This window comes from Lepisosteus platostomus, chromosome 25 (genome assembly GCF_059453375.1).
Source record: "Lepisosteus platostomus isolate fLepPlt1 chromosome 25, fLepPlt1.hap1, whole genome shotgun sequence".
Taxonomy (NCBI): Eukaryota; Metazoa; Chordata; class Actinopteri; order Semionotiformes; family Lepisosteidae; genus Lepisosteus; species Lepisosteus platostomus.
Window position 1 is genome coordinate 6,885,876 of NC_142635.1, and position 21,878 is coordinate 6,907,753.

A 21,878-nucleotide genomic window follows, 5' to 3' on the forward strand; every position below is an offset into this window, starting at 1 on the left:
CTTCCAAGTCCAGTCAAACAGAAGAGTTTCTGTAATGGATGAGCGGTTTGGAATTTGAATTTCACACCTTATTAGTTGATAATTGATGTCTAATGCATATCTGCTTCTGTTATTGGGCAATTATTAAGTTATGGCATGCTGATAAGCGGGTCAATAAAGAGTTATGCATTTCTAAAAATTGGATCTTTAAATTCTACATGTAAGTACAGTTAGCTTTCACTGTCACTGTCAGAATGTCCATTTCTTTCACAGATCTGTGATAACTTATTTAAAAATAAAGCCCTTCGATATGGCAGGTTTGGATACATTATCCCCTACATTTGTTAGAAACATTGAGTCAAAGTTTTTAGGAAAATTAAGCCAGGTTTAACTCAATATTGCTGAAGGAGCAGAATTTCTAGCAGTGATTAGGCAATGTTTTACAAGAGAACATCTGCCAATGACTAGGTTATAACACAATGAATTTTGCATGAGGATTAACGAGGATTTGCAGTATTTCCATTTGTTTTAGTGATTGGAATTTTTTATCTTAGAAGGCTTTATATTTTGAAGCATTTTTAAAAAGTATTTAAAATACCTTATGTAATTTCAGCGTTCCAAGGGTATGTAAAGTTGCTAATCACAAAGCACTGCATATATATTGAATTTAATGGTATTTGTAAAGCCATGGACTGAATCATTTTTGAATTTCGATCTTCAGACACTCTGTACAGAGGGGGGATGATAAGTGATGATTAATTTTCAAAGCACAAACCTATGACTCATATGAACTTCATTAGGCAGTTAGGAAAATTTACAAGCAACTTTTAAAGTATTTTAAAAACCTGCTCACTATGCACAATTATAATATAATTTTAATATATACTAAACAGAAGAAGAGGCAAACTGATACAAAGTTACACATTACTTACAGGGTACAAAATGATGTAGGTGTTTATGTTGACAATGTGGGGAAGCAGTTATAAAATCAGAGTAAATGCTAGGTTACTGTAATGGCAAAAATTTAAAATTGCTTTCAATTTTTCCATTATTTTAAAATTGTGCAATGCACTAGTAAGGTCTCATTAGGAATATTGTGTGCAGCATTGTTCCCTACATATTCAGAATCGTTAAAGGCACTGACAAATTCAACCCAGAGGATTTCTTATGCATGGATTGCAAAACATGAAGCAGAAGACACAAACGGAAACTCAGAAGAAGCGTGTTTCATAGTGAGTACAGGAGGCACTTCTTTACCTGGGGGAGTGGGTGCAGGCTTGTGGGCGTATGGGAAAAGTTACCGAACCATGTTGTGAAGCTGATGCCCTGGTTTCTAGTTGACTAGTTGAGATCCTGGCATCCATTAAGGACTGGAAAATCATATTTGGATCCTCATTATAATCAACATCTATCCCTTGGCATAATCTCCTCTTTGAGAAAAATGGAGGACGCATTGTCACCAATGTCACTTATGATAACGTTTCTTTCTTTAGCTCATTTTTATCCTCCGCAAAATGTCTTCTCAATTTTCATCTTCAAGTGTTTCACTGCTCCCTAGTTTGGACACTGCAGAAGGGACGATTGCCTTTTTACATAAGGAGGGTTACGAGCAGTCCAGCTAGCCCACTGGGTAAAAATTGTAGCTGTACTGACTTGATAGAAGGTCACAAGGTCATGTGCAAGACTCAGACCTCCTCCTCTTGAAGTAATTATGCTTTACACGCTTGCTCTTTAGAGTGATGTGCTATCGTTTTGGATAATTAAAGGTTGATATGATAGATGTATTTCATACATTCATTTCACTTCTTAATAACTTCAAACCCTATCAAACATACAGTTTGATACAGTGTTTAGTGTCTTCAAACAGTCATTAGCAGGACATCTCCAACTACTTTGTCTTGAGAAGATTGTCCTTTTGGTTACTTGGATTGCAGCTCCATTTGCAGGTTTTCTTTTCTCATGTAAACTGACCCATCCGTCAGCTCTGTATGCTTCCATAAAGCTGAGGAATACAATGTAATGTGGTGCCCCCAGCTGCAAAACCTACAGATAGAGGAAGAACACCGTATTACCAATGTGCGTGTACAAACTTTGCCCTTATATTTCATTACGGAGCCGTTATATACCATACCATCCTCTGATAAGTAGAAACCCTTGACAACAGTATGTATGTATCTCTATAACCACATGTATCCTCAGTAACCACAGCTCCTCAGAAGCACTCCTGGTTGTTACTTTAACCTAATTATTTAAGTTCAAATGTTTTTTAAAGCTGTCTCAGAGTCAGTTGCAGCAAGATCTACCCACCTGACCAAGAGATTGTTTTTTCCCATTCTCCAAGCTTGCACAGAATGTTGCAAAAAACCTTGATGTGTTTTTTTTTTTTTCAAAGAGATGCGTGGACAGAGTGACAACCTTCAGTTAATGGTTTCTTAATAAAGAAATAGGTACAGTACAATTCTGAATGTTACTGTAGGAAGTTTTCCAAACTAAACTTGATTTCACTTACACTGCTTGTCTGTTAACCTGATCAGAGACAACTGAAACCATCTACAGTATACTATCTAGTGTAGTACGTAGGATTTTGCTGAGTGAAGAAAAAAACACCCATGAGACCATCATTATCAGGTTGATTGTCTGTAAAGGCTTTCGGGGTAAAATGAAATCACCTCCCATGTGCTTCATAATCCGCTACTAATGTCAACAAGTATAGTAACTCAGACCTTGATTTCTTCTCTGTGAGTTGGAGGAATGCATAATGTCTGAAAGCAAAATAAAATTAGGACAGTACAGTTAGGACATTTTTTTTTCATTTTATTGGCAATTTGGAATTCTCATTTACAATTAAACCGGCTGACCGCTTGCCCAAAGTGATTGTGGGAGGGAAGAGACAGAAACAGCAGCTTCCTCCAAATTCTTCAATTCCTCAAACTTTGCTGACTGACACTGTTATTATTATAGTCTGGGAATGGAAACAGTAGAGTTTAAATATAAACCTTATACAAGGTACAGCATTCAGCAAGCACAGCATGTTTGATGTCTAGTCAGCGCGTTTGTTACCTTACCATCTAAAAATCCCCCAGGACACTAATCCACATGATTGTAATCAATATCCAGCACATCCAGCACATTGTGCTATTGAGACTCAGATCCTTTGGCCATCGTTTCTGTGCTTTAGATCTTCTTCACGTTTATCTCACACGACCGAAGGTAGATTGTAGTTAACTAGCCCATGAGATACTGTAGGTCTTCCCATCCGAGAAAAAACGGTGCTGACCTGCAGGTTTGCTGGTGTTCCCCGGATTCTGTTACAAAGCTTGCCTGAAGAAACATTTTGACGTGTCTTTTTATTCAGTACGTTAGGTGCTGGAATCCAAACTACTGTATACTCCCCCCCATGTGACGAATTCCCAAGCCCGGCTCTGACAAAGCTATACTCAGGATGTATCATCGTGAGGTGTTTACACTTCATGACTGTTTTTTTCCTGCCCATCCTCTAAATTCAATATTTCAATTTCTTGAAATTTTGCCCATTTCATCATTTTACTTTCTGCAGTTCCATCTGAATAATCTGAGATTAAAGTCTTTGATTAACACAAACTCTGATCCCACTGAGCATTACTGACGGTAATTCTGTGATAATACTGGTCATTTCTGCACTAGAGGTAATCCAGTCTGAATTTGCAGATAGCTTTGTTAGGAAGCATTAAATTCTAACACTGCGTCTTACGGGCGTGCTTTGGGGTTAATCCCCACGCACCTGTGATTTTCATTTTGCAGAATTCTTCTCTTTAATGTTTTTATTTCTCCACTCTTTATAAACTCTTATCCAGCAATCAAGGTGGAAAACTGATAAGAAAGGAGGCTTTTAGGATATATAGATAATGTGCACTATTATACAGTGGTAAGACCTCATTAAGGGTCTTGTGAACAACTATGTACAGTACACATTCCAAAAAAAGATATTGCTGCTATAGTTTAAACAGTAACCAGGATACACGTGTACTAAGCTCAAAGGAAGGCCCTACCGAGACAGGCTGAATGAACAAAAGCCTTTTATTCTTGAAGAGAGAAGATTAGAGCTCCTACATTAGCTACCAGCCACCATTTTTATGGGTCAAATGATTTCTCCTTTTCAAGTACTCTTAGGGTGTTTGCTCAGTTTCTTCTAAATCATAGGGCTCAAACACCAGCACTTATAAGGTCCAGGTGTCCTTTTAGGTTTAGTTAAGAAGTAAAAAATTCACAGCTAAGGAAAATGTTTTAATCAGTCCCTTGAAGGGTTTCTGGAGCAATAGCAACTCTATAGATCTTAAACTGCCTGACCTCTAGACTGGGCTTTAAAAAATATTTTTCCCCACTCCACAGCTGTGCATGGATTAACAGGGTTTTTTTCTGTGTCATTCTGCTGAATGGTCAACTGTTGTGCAAAGTCTTTCATCACTAGATATGGGACTCGATACATGAGAGGGTCATAAACTGAGACTGGAAAGGAAAGGTGAGCTATAATATACTGTAATAGTTTTGATAGATTTGGAACAGAAGGTTTTTTTACTGTGTCAGATAATGGTGAAAGTGGAAGTTCCCAGTTGGTACCATGATAAGATTTAATTCATGTGTTTTAATGGTATTTTTAAGAGCCGTGTTAGTCTAAACACATGTCTTGGTGTCTGTATTAAGACAGGAATGAAATGTCCCTTTAATTGTGAACAACTATTATCAGAATATCCAAATGTTTTGAGTTATTTTAGTGCTGCTACTGACAACTGCAAGCAGAGAGTTTTCAGAGATCATCGTTAAGATGTGACACGTAGCGATTACAGCTGTTATTTTTTATCAAACTTCACACCCTCTTCTCCCACCTCTACTTTGAAATGTCCAAGTACACTGCAACTATAAAAAAGATTCAATAAAGCCTTACAGCAGTGGAACACACAAACGGATTTCTGCTGCCGGGGTTGTCACAGGGAGCATTGCCTTTGCCTGACTGACAGATGTTGTGAACCTTGTAGAGGAGCCTTGTGCCACTACTGAGAATTTTATTTAAAGCTTTTCATCCTTGCTATCCAATAAACAAGTCACTCAGCGCACCTGGAGCCAGCAGAGGAATTTTGAATGACCCTTCCACTTCCTTCTCCTAGAAAACAAAAACACGACAAACGCTCTACGAATGAACGCTCTACTTCAGAATAATGCACTTCATTGCAACTCCATTTCTGCATGTCATGCTTAATTTAATGGCCTGAAGAGCCTTTGGAGAATTTATCTGACATTTCCATGAATGCCAGTTCCAGAAACGGAAGCTTATGTTTTATTTTTATCCAGGTGGAGTCTTTCTCTGTGTGCAAATTGCAGGCTGTAATCCCAGGAAAAGACAGGAGGCAGACAGAGGTGCACAGCATGGGGTTCGCACACTGAAACTGTCTGCAATTATGTGGCACAGCCAGCAGGTGGCTATTTACATCTGTCTTATTTCTTTTAAAGATGCAACACTGCAAGAATTTATTTAAAACCATCTCTTCATCTTCAACTTTTGTGTGTGTGTGTTTTGAGTTGGGATAATAGGGCTTTTTAAGTTCTGGATAGTCTAGAAGATTGCACAGCTGCTGGAAAGGTTATTTTTCAATTGTGCCTATTGGGCAGGTTTTTGGCACATTGTAGTTGTCTCAATGCAGGTGCTTTGAACTGACTATTATATAATTAGCAAGCAGTCTCAACAACAAGGCAGGTGATCTTGTGTTTTATTTACAAGGTAGATACCATGTGGTGTTAAATGTTTTGTACGTGTCAATGCAGTTTGATATTCACTCTTAATATTTGGCAGCATTATGTAATTAAACTTATTTGTTTTCTCTAGTCTGTGGAAGATCTATGTGGTGAATTTGACAAAAGATGAAATAATGACCTTTGATATTTAAGCCCCCAGTAACAGGTAAAAAAACAAAGAAACATTCCAGAATAACAGCAAGAAGCATGTAGTTTTTGGTAACATCAGGACAACAAAACATACCAAGCTGTAAATAATTTGATAAGAATTGTATCAGCTGAAGATACTGTTTCTTCAATGAGTTGGAGACCAAGAGAGACCTGCATTTGTAATCACAGGCCATTCTTTCCTCCAGATGACACAGGCTTCATTCATCGTGTGCTGCCTCTGGCACAAAAACTAATACATATGGTATTCCTCCCCAGTATGTGTGAGGGGGGGGGGCATACAAAAAATGATGAGAGTAAGTTGCAAATAAAATATTTATCTCAAAATGCTGCCGTTGTTCAACAAGCAATGTAAGAGTGTTGCATCAATAAGGAGGGAAGTAAGTACCTTCATTGCTCACAGAGTCGGTGAGCGGAGGGGTGAGAGATTACTTAGTGAAGAGCTAAAGGCAATTTCTCCTCCACTACTCTTCATCCTGCCATCCTCACAGGCACAGCGTGCAAATACATAAGCATCAGTGAGGATCTGGCAGACTCGGATCTGAAATGTTTCACGTCACAGAAAAGTCAATGTATCTAACTGAATGGATTCATTGTTTTATTCAATTAGTCATTTGATGGAGGAAAAAATCAACTTTTGAATGATTTACTTTTCAATTATTTTATAAAAAAAGTATATATTACCCAAAATGCTTCATTGACAAGTGCACTTAAGGAGCAATTTTCAAAATCTGCCCAACTGCTCAATTAGATCTCTTCTGAGCTTAAAACTTTGAAGACTATTTGTGCTGTCAGTTCTCTCTGCTAGTCCAGGATGTTTTTAAGTGTTGCTGTTGAATGCACTCTCATGGTCTGCTGAAAGGGGGGGACATTGCATTCCACGTACTGTATATGTTAAAACAGACTTCTGTTAACTTTCTACATAGGATGCTTCCATTCTTTTAAAAATGCTGAAATTGCGCTCACTTTGTTTTCTTATTGGAATTACCATAGTTAACCAATTCGAGCCATCCACCGTTTTTAAATGTCACTTTTCGAATACTTTTCTCTGGGGTGTATACATGCCATTCCAATTAGTCTGCCTGCTTGGCTTTGGCCTGTAGGAGGAAATCAGAGCTCCCAAGAGGCAAACACAGGGAAAACATGCAAACTCCACACAGACAGCACCCCAGGAATCTAACCCAGGGCCCCGGTGCTACAAGGCAGCAAAGTTACAGACAGCGCTCCACTGTGCCTCCTCCACTGTGAAATTCAAAGTTGTATTTAACATTTTGGATACTGGCAAATACTAAATCAAATTTTATTTCCAGTGTCTGCACTTTGGTCAGCCGTCTTACAAATCACAGCAGCTGTGGCTTTCATCTTTGCTTCTATTTCCACTTTGTCAGACAAAATCGACAGGAAGAGTCATTCATCTCAGGGACTTTTGAAATATGCTGAACACTGTACATATACAGGTAGGACAATCTTTTTAGTGCGTGACATTCAGTAAAAGGATAAACACAGAGCAGAAATGCAACTTAAGTATTGGTTGTGCTTTCTGAGCGGTGTAACAACAACCAGTAACACCAGCTCACTTAAAAAGGTGTTATCACTGGGGTTCATTCTGCAGTTCCTGTGCAGATTTTGCACAAAGTTACTATGATACCGTACGTTAGTACCTTGTATGAATAAAATAACAAGTACACACTGACTAAATCATCCAGAAAGTCAATATTGCCATTAGACAGGCAAGCCTAAGCTCTTTTTGCAAAGGAGAGCTTAATTTGCTCACTGTTTTGTGAAATGTAACTCCCAAGGGCAGGAACCAACAGACAATAATGATGTTCAAACGGGTGGCCCCTCACGTTTTCCGCATTTAGTTGATTCAGTATGAATAGATTTTGGCATCAGGGTCTTGCTCCATAACAAACTTATGCCCAGTTTTTTTAAAGGAATTGCATTTACTCTTTCAAATCTACAGTAGCAAGCAGCAGGGTGGCTGTCTGTAAGAGAAATTGAAGTCCTTTCCTTTTGCCTAGATGTTGTTGAAAGAGACTTTCAGATGCTGTTCAATAATTATGACAGGGCTTTGCCAGAAGATTAAATAAAGTTTTGCGATGGAGCAAAAACCTTTGAAAGTCATTGTCTTATTTCAACAGCAGAATGTCCTTGTGTAAGAAAGGTTCAGTAATGGAGAGTCCAATCTTTTCACTATAAAAAAGCAGGGTTGTACCTCTGTATGTCACTCAATAAATCAGGCTACCAATTACATCTTCTTTGAGAAGACAAGTGAAGCCTCTGTGCTTAAGTAAGACGTCATTAAGCATATAAAGGAGTGAACCATTGAGAGGAGGTGGTACTGATTTCTTTGATTTTGCATGTCTCTGGTCTCCGGAGATATCCCTGGAGAGACGTGAACTCCATGAATCGCTGAATATGAGTGTGTTTTCTCCTGTCATGATGTTGGTTAACTGAAGCGTGACTCAAGAATCAGGATCATCCTGAGTGCTTTTGAAAAGCAGTGGGAGCGCAATGCACGCTTGTGATTTGGAAACACGTTCATTAAATTGTGCACACACAGACCCACATACGCAAAAGACTGTGAGGCTGTTTTTGTGCACCACTAACACTGAATTTAATGAAACAGAGACTTAACATTCTGAAATGCAAAGGGGTATTTCAAAAAAATTTGTGGTAAACATTTTCTTTCTAAAGCAATTTTCGACATAAGTGCATGAGTACAATTCTTTTTTCTTTCGCTATTATTTAACCAAATAGCCGCTCTGTATTTTCTAGAGAAAAGTGGTTTACGGGAGTGTTCATGTTTTTTTGGAGTTCCTTTCAGAAACTACTGTACCACTGTGAAAAGTAAAGTAAATGCATGATGGGACCTGTGTGTTTAAGAGCTGAGGTTATTTTTCTGGTGTGAGACTTGTGTAGATTTAAAATGACTTAAACTGGCAGAACAAACTGCCAAGCTGCGTTTTGGGATCCCAAATGGCTCTTCACTTTCTGAAAGCTTTTCACCTTTTTCTGGCCCACTGATCCCAGTTAACTTAAACACCACTAAGAAGGAGCTTAAGTGTTCTCTATTAATAGACTGAAGTGATTCAGTTCCAGTCTTCCACTCGTACCATGACTATCTGATTAAATTGGTCAGCGTGTCCATCTGAATCACGAAACAGAAGAATCTTTGAAGACTCATATTCAAATTAATTGTCATTGAAAGAGAATGTGTGATGTCTAGCTAAGCTGAATACTCAACACATCAATGTCTGGAAATAAATTTAAACCCTAGTACTTCTTAAATCCTAAATTCTCTGAATTCCAGCTACTGTATTGCACTTACTTTTCCAATACTTATCGTGACACATGAAGCAAAAGAGGATGGTTTAAGGTCCTAAAAACGAAGCTGGTGGAAAAAAACCTTACCATGGTAGTCAGCCCTGGGTTGGCATTATTAACGTGAACCCACAGAAATTTTGTGTGCACCAAGCAGAAAATGGAGTGGACTCAAACACGGTAAAACCTAATGATGGATTATTTTTTATTATAGAGACCACAGCACAAGGGGTGATATTAACAGCACAGAAATGTTTGACAAAATTTGAATGAAATTCAGTTTCTTTCTCGGGATGCTCATTTTAACTTGAGTCCGGTGACATGGGCCGCCCTCGTCCAGGTAGCATTGCAGTTTCACACATGGCTAACATGACCGCCTTAGGTTTTGTATTGCAATGGTTTCAGAGACATGGCTCTTTTCTTGCATTAAATCGATGGGTAATTCCTAAGATCCAGAATGAATTATCCGGTCTTAATATTCTGGGAAGATCCTGTCTTGATCTGGCACAGAATGCAGTGTGGCAGGGCATGCGGTGCGATGAGAGATCCTAGATAAATATTTTACTCCTCTAAATAATTCCTTCTGTTCTGCTGCTACTTCTCCGACTGCTAACTTCTCTGAGCGCGTTTGTGGAGCAGGCCAGTCTACCTTACATGCATTTCATTGTCTAATAGGTCTGGGGAAAATTGGACTGTCTTTGTAAACACCAATTATGAGGAGACAATTCCCAAGATGTTTACAATACTGTAAATGTGTTGATGTACTATATACTGTATGTTTCTTTTCTTAAATCCACATCTTGTGTCACACTGTAGAGTACAGTAGCGGCATGTACCTTCATTTTCCATGCTCTTGTTCCATAAGCAAATCATTCTACACTACATTAGTCAGTGGTAGATCTGATTTCAGTAGCACTGTTTTCCAGTTGTTTTTCTGGTCAGTAACAGAGTTACAGGGCCACAGAGGTGCGCAATAGTTAGAATGTCACTAGGAACCTTCAGCCAGGGAGGTTAAGGCAACCTCAGCCTTCAATCACTAAACTAGCACCCAAATGCATGTTTGCATGCCCATGATAGAGTGCATGCCCTTGAACATAAAGAAAACGAAAGAGCTAATAGTGGACTTTTGGAGACACAGGCCATACACTCACAGCCCACTCAGTATTGATGGAACGGAAGTGGAAACAGTCACCAGCTTTAGGTTTTTGGGAATTCACATCTCTAAAGATCTAACCTGGACTGTGAACACTGACTCTATCATGAAGAAGGCTCAGCAGCGCCTTTATTTTTTGAGGTGCCTCAAGCGATGGGGGATGCCAATACATGTGTTGGTGAACTTCTACTGCTGCACCATCGAGAGCGTCCTCACCAACGGGATCACCGTGTGGTATGGCAACACCTCTTCGTGAGAAAGAAAGGCACTGCAGAGAATGGTCAATATGGCCCAGAAGATCATCGGCTGCAGTCTCACCGAGATTAAACAGCTCTATGAGCTCTAAACAGCTCTGTTTGCACTTTGTCTTGTTTTTTACACTTGTTTTACAATTGAGAGACTTTCTGTAAGTAAGAATTCCATTGTACCAGTACCGGTTACATATGGCAATAAAGTTCAAGTTCAAGTTCAAACGTAGGTTAAGCAGAAGATCAGTACAAGAGAGTGGCATGGTGCCACAGTGGCTAGCATTGCTGCCTCTCCCATCTGGCGGCCTGGGGAGTTTGTAGGTTCTCCCTGTGTTTGCGTACGTTTCCTTTAGATGCTCCAATTTCCCCCCACAGTCCAAAGACATACTGTACTGGTACTGTAGGTTAACTGGCTGCTGGGAAAACTGGCCTTGGTGTGAGTGCATGCCCGTTTGTGTCAGTGTGTGTCATGGGTGACAGCGTGTGTCAACGTGCGTCAGGATTAGGCTGTGTGTCAGTGGGTGTCAGTGGGTGTCAGTGGGTGTCAGTGGGTGTATACAGTAGACTCTGGCTCCCCTGTGCTACTGTACGGGATGAAGTGGTTAGAAAATGGACGGATTAGTGATATGACAGTACTGTATATGAAAGGTTGCAGATGAGAAGAGGCCATATACAGTAGTTCATTTTGTCAGCTAGTAGCTGATTGATGTGAGTTTTCACTTCTTGCAAAAGCCAGGGTGTCAGCTTCTTATTCAGAATAACTTGGAATCTTGTCCAATGCTCCCACCAGCCATTGCGTAATGAAATGTTCTCAATTTTAAATGCATTTCCTCATACTTTCCATTCATGTTCTTGGTTTTGTGTTTCACTGTTGATCGATGAAATGGTTATTGTAGAATGAAACATCAAGAAGTCAAAGTATGCAACAAAACACAGACATATTCTGAGTACAGATGAGCCAGTAGGAGACATATGAGTTTAAGACTGAAGGATGTGAGTGAGAAGTCTCTTTTCTCACACAAGACAAAATATTTGTGCAATACTTTCACACTGTTATATATGAGGCCTGATTGAACTTGTTTTAGATAATTCCTGCTTATCTGATCAATAAACTCTCTCTTTTCCAGTGCATTATAAGATACAGTACTTAATCTGCTCTCTTAAGATTTTCTCCCTACAGAAGAAAGCTATCGTTGTTTGGCTTGACCTCCCTCATATCTTTCTTATTTTGGTTGGGCTGTGGACTGTTGATCTGTTGTGGTACTTCTGCTATGTTTTTATTCATGTTTTTCCTCAAATTTTTGTTCTTCCCTCTGGTGAGCTACTCTGAAAGGATGAACCTTTCTGTTCTCCTGCAGAGACTGAGATTTATCAGAAAATGGGTTCTAATTATCTCACTACTCACCCTGCACTGTCAGCCTGTCTTACTCCCATTTAGGAATGAATGTAAAAAAAAAAAGAATAGAAAAAAACTTTTTTTTAAAGTAGAAAGTGAGTTATAAGTGGGCTCTGGGGATCCACTAAAGTGATCTTACACTTTCATGTTGGCTTTTGGCAGCTCTGCCATTCAGTCATCATCCCTTTGTCAAAAGTCTGAGCAATTCGGTGTTCACCCAGCGCTGTTGCTAGAGCTTGTGTTTTTGAAAAGTAATTGCTTTAGGTGGCTTAAAGAATGCTTATCTCTTTAAGTGTTCCATGCACTTTTACAAATAAAACTGAAGCTAATGAAAATAGATCTAAAAGACTATGAACTACTGTCTTAGTTTGTCTGCTTTCATCAAATGTCCACAGTGGAGCTAGCTTTCTAAAAGCATCTCTGTAACTCATCCCTCCATCCACTTTCTGTTTATCAGTACAGGGTCACAGGGAAGTTGGAGAGCAACGGGCACAAGGTGGGATACACCCTGGGAGGGACGCCAGTCCAATCACAAGGTGCACACAGACACAGCCATACACACAGTCACACCAGGGCCAGTTTTCACTGAATTCACCTGCAAGCATGTCCTGTGGCTGTGGAAGGAAAGTGGAGCACCCAGAGGAAAGCATGTTAGGTCACCCCAGGTCTGGAACTGAACCCAGGACTCCAGCACTGCAAGGCTAACCACTGTGCCACCCCTTTAATCTGTTCAACATCCGTTAATTATTGTATCAGGCAGACAAATCTAATTGGGCACTTCCAGATTGTCTCCGTTCAAACTGAAATCCATTATTTTCCTTTTAAATTTCGCTACTAAAGCTTAAATGCTGAAATCTAAACATGACATTATGCAGTAGATCAATATGAGTCTATAATGGTTCTGACATTAAAAGGCACGGCATTGAAAATGGTAAATAATGGTGCTATAGCATGTTAGATGACATTTTATTATAGGAAAGTTATTTCTGAAATGTAATGAAATTTTACAAGGTCCTGTCTGCCACATTTAATATTCTCTCTAATGAACTCTTCTGAAAAGCATCCTGCCACAGTAATAATCTTCAGCATCAATGCCATGCAACGTTCAACCTATAGGCTATACAGTAGGTGCAATAGAGCAGGAAAATGCTCTTGAAACATAACTAAGGGGATTTGTTGTACAAGATTAAACCTCACAGATCACTGAGTCTTCAAAGTGCAAGCTGACCCTTTTAGTGAGGATGTCTCCAGTTTCAGTCCCAGCTTTGTCACTAGCTGACTGACCATAATTTTCCCAAGATGCAGTGCACAGCTGCCATAGTATTGCTGTGTTAGGTGGCCTGAGAATATTGTCAGCGTCTTTCCTCGTGTGAGCTCTCTTATTGGTGATGGACACATCACTCCTCCAGTCAGTAACCCTCTTGTAGGAACTGTGAGCTTGAACAATACCCTGAGGTCTGAATGTAGGCTTTGGAAGAAGGTTTTTATCCCCCACTATGCTGGTGGAACTAGAGTCACACTGCAGTTGTCGGCCTGAGATAATCGACAGCTGTTTGCACATTGAGGTGGGAATGTACAAAATGAAAACGAACTGGGTTTTCTAAATTGGATAAATGTTGAAACTGTTATTACAGTTATTTAACTGTTCTGTCTGATAAAAAGACACATGTGGGAGAGGTGTTCAAAAAGGAGTTTGTGTGTTCTGCCACTGAAGGGAATACTACAGGGTATAAAACTGGCTGCAGACGTTCCTTGCAATGAATTAATTTTGGCTATTGAACAGCCATGTCAGTTTCCCTGGCACTTTGTTTATATGGGCAGGTCTGGCCATTACAACACAAGGACTTTTTTTTTCTTCATAAGGAAAGCAGCCTTTATGCAAAAGCTACTTTCTTGTTTCTAATGAAATGCGTGACCTTTGGGAAGTGCCAGGTTTAAATGTATTGAGCTAATGTTGGGTTATTTGGCTTTTAAAATTAAATCAATCATGAATTTTGTGTCCGCAGGACAATGAAAAAGGATAAGGCACTGATCAAAAAACTTTCAATGTCTGCAAAATGGATCTGAAAATAAACTTACGAAAATATTAAAACTCAGTGTGAATAGGATTAATTTGCTGAAGCACAGATAATATCTCCTCTATCCTGGCTTTAATCAGGCATTTCTCCACTGGGCTGACTGAACAGCCATCACAGAGGTGGATATCCAAGACCTCCACATCAAAATGCAAATGGAAGGTAGTTTTGAAAGAAATATTTCATTACATTTCCCTTTGTAGTACCGACAATTTCCCAAAACATCTACTAATAGCATTCTCTTATTTGCCTATAGCCATGAAATTGGTTATTTGGATTTTTTTAAACTATTTTTCCTGGCAACTCTTTCTGTTATCTATTATCTAATAGGCATTTTAAATGCAGCTCTAAGGCCACTTATACAAATTGAATTCCTATGTCCTTTGACTTAGTCATCTACATTAGAATACCCTAAGAGCTCTTCTCAGAAACAAACTAAGAATAATAACAACAAAAAAATATGTCTCTCGTTGTAAAGAAAGCATACAGTAAAGATCATGAAATTCACAAATCACCTCTGTCGCAAAATTTAGTTTGAATGATTTTTTCCCTTTAAAATCCCGTGCAATGGTGTCTGTGGCCTTATGCAATGTTCAGTACAGTATAATAAAAACATAGTGCAAAGAGTGGGACAGCTTAACGATTGGAAGGCTCCACAGTGCACGAAAGCTCCATTTTGTCACCAGGACAGCTTATGAACATTGAAAAAACAGTAATGTTTAAAAAATTTTGGTAACTGGCAGGGTCATATACAATATGACTTCATTTTAATATTGTCAGGTGGGTATTACATTATAGACAAGATGCATAGAAGAGGTTATTCTTGACAGTTGCAACTGCTGTACCAACATCAGTGCAGGGCACAGCAGCATTCAAGCACAGATTTGTAGTACTGTGGAAACAAAATTGCTGTAATTGCAAATGAAAGGAGTTTTCAATCTAGCTCATTTGGTATTTCAAACCTGAATGATACCAGGATCTCATCCAGCCGTTTCTTGCTTACAGTTAGCAGCTTTAAGTTTGCCAGTTCATGCTACAGTACAGTCCAATAAAACTAGGAGCGTGGATTGCTGTTAATGTAAAAAATATACTGTACCGTTTGGACAAAATCCCATTGCACTGTATGCACAACAATGATATATTTTCCATATATTTAATGTTACATATGGGGATACTTATAGTGGATTTGAGAGGATGGTTTTGTGTGAATGCAAGTGGTACTGTATAATGTTCACTTGCATAGCGGTGTATTTAAGGATCAAAAAACTGCGCTGAAGGCCCTCATTAACTAATTTGGATTCTCCGAGAACTTCATTCTCAATTCACAGGGCAAATAACATATTTATCTAATGTTCCAGCAATTTTCAAATCTTCCAGCAAATCTTCATTTGAATTGCATTCTGTGGTCGCTTTTCTGAAGTTTTAACATAGAAGAACAAAACAGGATGCAAACTAAAAGATAACAAAATGTCCTCAACCGCATCAACACCTTAGCCAGAGTGCAGCAGGGAGCAGGATAAGGCGATGTGTCTGAGTGTGGCAGCAGAGAAAGCTGGGTTTTAATTCTTGGGGGGCGTACGGTAAAGTGTCCTGACAAATATTCAGGGGTGCTGAAAACAACACTTTCAAACAGACAGAAGTGATGGAGCAGAGGTAAAGTGAAATGACAGTTCAGGGTCAGCAAGAACATCATGAAATGTGACAGCCATCACAAGGCAGAGGCGATAGGACTGGACAGGCAATTAATGCTTAAGTACATCCTACCCTATGTATCACTTAATACCTAATTATTATTTAGCAATTCAAGGTGACTTAATTATATTGCAAAGAAATAATGGTAACAATTGCAGCACAATTACCCTATTCATTAAGCACTAATGTCTTGCAGTGGAAATGAAACACTATTGGAATATTTTGTTTCTACAAAAATTGGAATTAATCTAATTACTCAATAAGTTAAAAAAAATCTCTCCAGCCCATATTTTATACAACATACTCCAACGGAACGTCTTTCTGGTGCTATTTTATATAAAATGATCAGGCTATTTTCAACATACTGTAAGAGAAAACTGGCCGAACAATTTCAATTCGTTGTCAGTATTCTGCATATTCTGTATATATGTATACTTGTACTATTTAAAGCCTTGGAATGCTTTCTTCAAAATAACCTTAACGATTTTCCATTAGTTACAAAAAACTAGAGCTTTGCATTCAGAATACAGAAATTGTGTAAGACAGATGTGTATTTAGGACCAAGTAAAGGTTATTCTATGCTGAAAGGAAAAGAAAAGACAACTTTTTGGCTGTGGAGCCTTCTTCAGGTATCATTCAAGATATGCATCTAGGTATACCGTATAATTATTCTTAATATCAAATATTCTGTTTAGGAAGATGATCAGCTTTGATTTTTAAATCAATGAAAATGTTTTCACTTTAAAAGACAAAACACTGTACAATCACAAATAAGCAGTTCTCAGTGTTGCCATTACTGTATTAGAGAAGCTATATTCAGATATTGAGATTCATAATATACAATACACACTTACAGGCAATGCTACTCTGCAGAGACATGGACCTATCCATGGTGCTGAAATTAGTTTATGAATAAGCACACACTGTAAAACTTTCCACACGAGCAATACTGAGAGCTTTACATGGTTATAAACACACTGCAGGAGCATTGTGCCAACTAATTAAAGTACTTTTCACATTAAAGATGTATTTAATTCTTCATTTATTAGTTTGCCTCTTCAGATCAATTTACGTTTCCGAGCAATGCCTGCAAAAAGAAAAAATGGCATAAATTAATTTCAATCTCCTTATGTCTTGTGGTTTTGTCCAATACATTGAAATATGCAACAGTGCAAGAAACACCTGTTGCATTATTTTGTTCCTTCTTTTTGTCAGTTTCTCAGTGTATTGCAAACCTGTATCGCCCTGGTAATTTATATAAACGTGTGTACAGTACACCTACCAGCCCCATCTGTCCATCTACATCCTGCAAAGTGGAATCAGAAGTCTGTTTGGACAGTTCTGCCTTTTAGTATTCTGAACAGGCCAGATGTGAATCATATTCATATCCCCATAATTCATCACAGATGTTTAATCTCACAAAAAAACACCATAACCCTGAAGGGTGTGCCATGTAGGGGTATTCATCAATCAGCAGCAGTACTGTTATTTATTGTGCAACGTATACAAGAAGATCATTGTTTGTCATGTCTGTCTCTAGCCTCTAGCTGTTCTCTTCCATATTTTCAGCAGTGAAAGCTATCCAGCAGAATGAGGTCCTTTCTATTTGTTGCACACACCTGTTAAGCTCCTTAATCCATCCATAGTCTCTTTCTCTTGTTGTTGATTCTCAAAAGAAAATCTAAATTAACTTGACAGGTTGCAGTTGTGATCTGTGTCTCAAACAAGAGCTACAGTAGCCATGACAATAGACTAACTCCAGAGCTCAAGGGCCTTAGCGATCCAGCCCTCGAGTTACCTGTTATTGCAGCAGACAGTTTCCAAAAGCCCCCTTTAGTGGAGATTATTGAGATCAATATCGTATATTCCCAGAAGCTGCAGTAAAATCAGACAGATTCATCAGCATGAGAAGCTTAGCTTTTTAGTTCAATTAAAGTAAGCTTCAGTATATACTGTATTAATGAAAAGCTCATGTGTCAGTACTGATCTTACTGAACAAGGTGTCCTACATGTTTCTTATTAATGTTTTTATATGAATTATGTGTTCATGTTGACTCCATTCAGGGTTATGAAGTATTTCTATGTGTATGCAAGCACTGTGGATTACAGGAATGAATATTTTCAATTTATCTTATGTCATTTAAAAAAAAGTAGAATTAGAGAATTAGAGGATTCTCTGCCTCTTAGAATATTGAAATGGCAAGAGATAATATTGGTTACCATCATTATCACTGTATATTTATCTATTTCTTTATAGATATTTATATTTACAATATTAGCACTGTGTATTAAACTCCAGAGTTGTTGAAGGCTTCTCCAGTGATTGTGTATCCAAGTTCCTGGTTTAAATATGTTAAGCAAAAGTCATGTGTATACAGTACACGTGCTTTAGGGACAAGAAAAGCTTTGGATATCTGAGATGCCATTTCAGATCTTGTGACTTTTGAAAAGTCGGAGGCAAAGCTCTGAAAACTAGTCTACTGCATGTTCTTCTTTTTCTTAACAAACCCTGAAGAGGTCACAGAATTGCCTCGGTTGATGTGGGAATAAAACCGTGTATTTTTAGCTTGTAGTCTTTTTTTCTGGCAATTGTTTTTTTCCATCACTACACTAGAATAGAACAGTTAGATTAAATTTCACACAAACAAAGGCATGATTACATTAAAATGTCCCTATTTACTATGCTAATATAATGCCAGTTATAATGACACTGATTATTCTTTTACCAAAGAGGCCGAGACCCACGCTGTTTCTGTGCACTGGTGTTTGTCGTGGTCGTCATAGAAACAGGAGCCTTTGATCTCTCCTTCTCCAACATCCTCTTCTTTTCAGGAAAGACCTTTTTTTTCCCCCCTCCATTCAGAAATCTCTCTCAAGGTACCAGCTATCCCCAAAGGTGTGTCGAAATCTGAATCGGAGACCGCAGCGATGAACCACGACTGTTGGATTGCGGTAGGGGGGTCGAAGTTGTGGAACAGTGTTGCAAGTCGGTTGTAGTAACCTGTAGAGTTTACCACAGACTGCACACCTCCAAAGACTACACTGCCCTGGTTGGAGAGGAGCTCTGCAATGCTCTCTGCCTGTACATTGTACGCACTGTGCTGCTGGATTGGGGTATCAATGAAGGAGGGTGCTCCGCCTGTAATGAGCCTACTAAACTTTACTGGCCCAGATCTTCTCTCAGACATTCTCCCACCCTTTTCCCAATCACTCCTGCAGCTCCCGTCGCCCCTTTCTTCTTTTCTGAGAGCTGAGGAGATTTCTTCAGTCTTGCTTGGCTTCTTTTCTTCCTGCATCTGTTTAAGATATAAAAGGGGTTTATAATTGATAGAAAGAACTCGGTTTCCCAGGGTCTTATCAGTGTTTCCACATGGCGGGGGTCCAGATGTTCAGAAGCAGCAGCTCTCTGGCACTGTGTCTGATAAGGGTGCTTTAGAAAGGGAATAGGTGTGGGAAAGTATTGTGTCACAAAGGCTCAGGCAGCCGAAGCTGAGCTGCGTTTCTTTCTGTTAACCCACAGGACTCCTAGCAAGGAAAGAGGCAGAGGACAGAAATGTCCTTGATCTTCTTTCATCTTAGTTTTTTTCTTAGAAGAACACATTTAGGTATTGTATTTTCAAGAACTGTGGTGAGTTCCTACTAGTGATAAATTCACAATTGGTAACGTCATAACTACAAATATTACATACAATTGTATGATGTGACAACATTACAGGATTACATGACAATTGAAAGCCTTCAGAACAATTGCAATGATGGCCAAATTAATGCTCCGTTCCTTTTCATTTCATTTTGCTACACGTGTTATTTCACCTTCTGTTCCAAGTAAACTCACCTGCCACAATGTTGGGAAATCCTGCCAATAATACGTCAGATCTCTGTGAGCAATAAACATTGCTTGAGCAGGGCGTGAGCTGAATTCCATCAGGAATAAGAAAAAATAATAAAGAAATGATTGAAAAGATCTGCAAAAACAAGGTTTTAGGTCTTATTGTGACATTTGCTTTATTTTTCTTTTCTCTTTTGGTCTTACCTGTCTTGTAAGAAATTTTAAACTCCCGAAATTTTTAATTACATAGGAGTGAAATCAATTGAAAATGGATACTAGAAATAAAAGGTCTCCAGCTATAGTACAATATGACAATGTGTTTATTTTTGAGAAAAGGCATTTCTTCCAACAGACTAACTTTGGAAGTGCTTGTTTGTTTTATAGCTTGAGCATTGCATTCATATTTTTATGAGTTTAACACAAAAAGTTCCATAAACGTTTTGGTTTTATGAATGATGCATTAGGAGAGATTTATGTTCTGCATATTGAAGAAATACTTTACTTTTCATTATCAGCATTGTGAATGTTGCAAAGGTATATTAAAAATTGTGAAGGCAACTGATTAATGAAGAGAGTAAGTGATCAAGCAGTATGTTTTAAATTGTGTTTGTAACCTGGCCATTATAATAAAACTGCACTCACAGCACATGCATTCAGAAGTTTCTTAATGGCATTCTAGTAAAATCATCTTGGTTGCTGTGCTTCATTGCTCTTTATCACAGGCAGGTCTGTAGCCCTGGAGACCATTTGTCAAAGATGTAATTGAACAGCTGTAGTGAACATTGGGGCAACATCTAGTTGAAAACAGCCTCTTCAATGTGTCAGTGGACTCACAGGGTCCACTTCTTTCTACACAGTGCATGGGTGACCAGATCAGACAAGCCCTTTGAATGCAGGAGCACATGTACTGAAAATAGGGTGCTATGGAGAGAGAAGGACAGTTCAGTTCACAATACCTGGTCACTTACAGTATGCACTCCCCTTGCTACTCCATATGCTTACAGAACTCTTGATTACAAATTGAAGACATATACTCTTGGCACGTGGAAACCAGGCAAACCTTTAACATTGTATACTGGTGTTCTCTTTCATAGAGTTTGTTGCACGACCACTCCATGGGTTTCCTTGTGGTAAGAGCATTTTTGAAAATATAGAACCTACAGCCAATAGAGGTTCAAACTACTGATGTAAGACAACCAATGTCACAGAGGAGGTGGCTATCGTATCTCGAAGCTACATTGACTTGGACTGCAGAGAGCTCACGTCAATGTCCTGAAGATCTGTGCAGCCTTGGTCTTGCTCGGGGCAGAACAGATGACAGTAATGGAAGAAATTCCATCTGCTCCTTATTCCCATCTTCCAGCAAGTGACGATGTGCTTGAAAATGATGAAAGCATAATAATATGTCTTCATCTTACCTCTCCCAATGCTCACCTGAACCAAAACCCCCTACTGCTGTCCTAGCTTTTATAATCCCCTGCTTAAGGTGATTTACATAAATGTGTGGGTATGTATGTGCTGTACAGTATATGACTGTGCTCAGGAAGATACAATAATCTTCTAATATCCAGTGATTGAAGAAAATGACCATGTATTTCTTTTAGCTGTTTGTCCAGAGCGTACCTAGTTATAGTGCAATGCACAGTATCCTAATACTTGTGTAGGTCAGTGTTTTTCAACACAAAATATTTCTTGGTGCCTAAGAATTCAGATTACACTTTAGGCAGGAGTGACATCATCATGGATAGCAGTTAGGAGTGCTGGGTATCCTCAAAACTGTTTTAAATCAAATAAAAATTATGAAACCGAATCAGTTGGAGCTCATGGGAACTTGAGCTGCTGTTAGTAGGCTGTGTAGTCAGCAGTCAGTGCTCTGTATCGACTGTATACAGAGACTGTTTATATATCTTTGAGCCTTCTGCTGGTTTGGAAGGAACTGCAGCACCAGAAGCAGCAGCAGTGACTGCAGCTGTGGCTTACACCACGAGCTGCCAGTATAACGTATGTGCTAAGGGAGAAATCCAATTGTGGGTATGCATCTCGGTGGAACAGATGAGCTGGGGGCCTGAGAGCTCACTGGTGATTTATTACCGAGTACCGGTTACATTTGCCAATAGGAAAACACTTCAGCATGGAGCTGAGGGGGTAACTGGAAAAAGATAGATGAGGATATAGATCGAATTATGCTCCTTTCTCCTCTCTCCGTTTTCCCTTCCAGCAGCTCTTCACCGTTTCAGGGAGCTTCTCG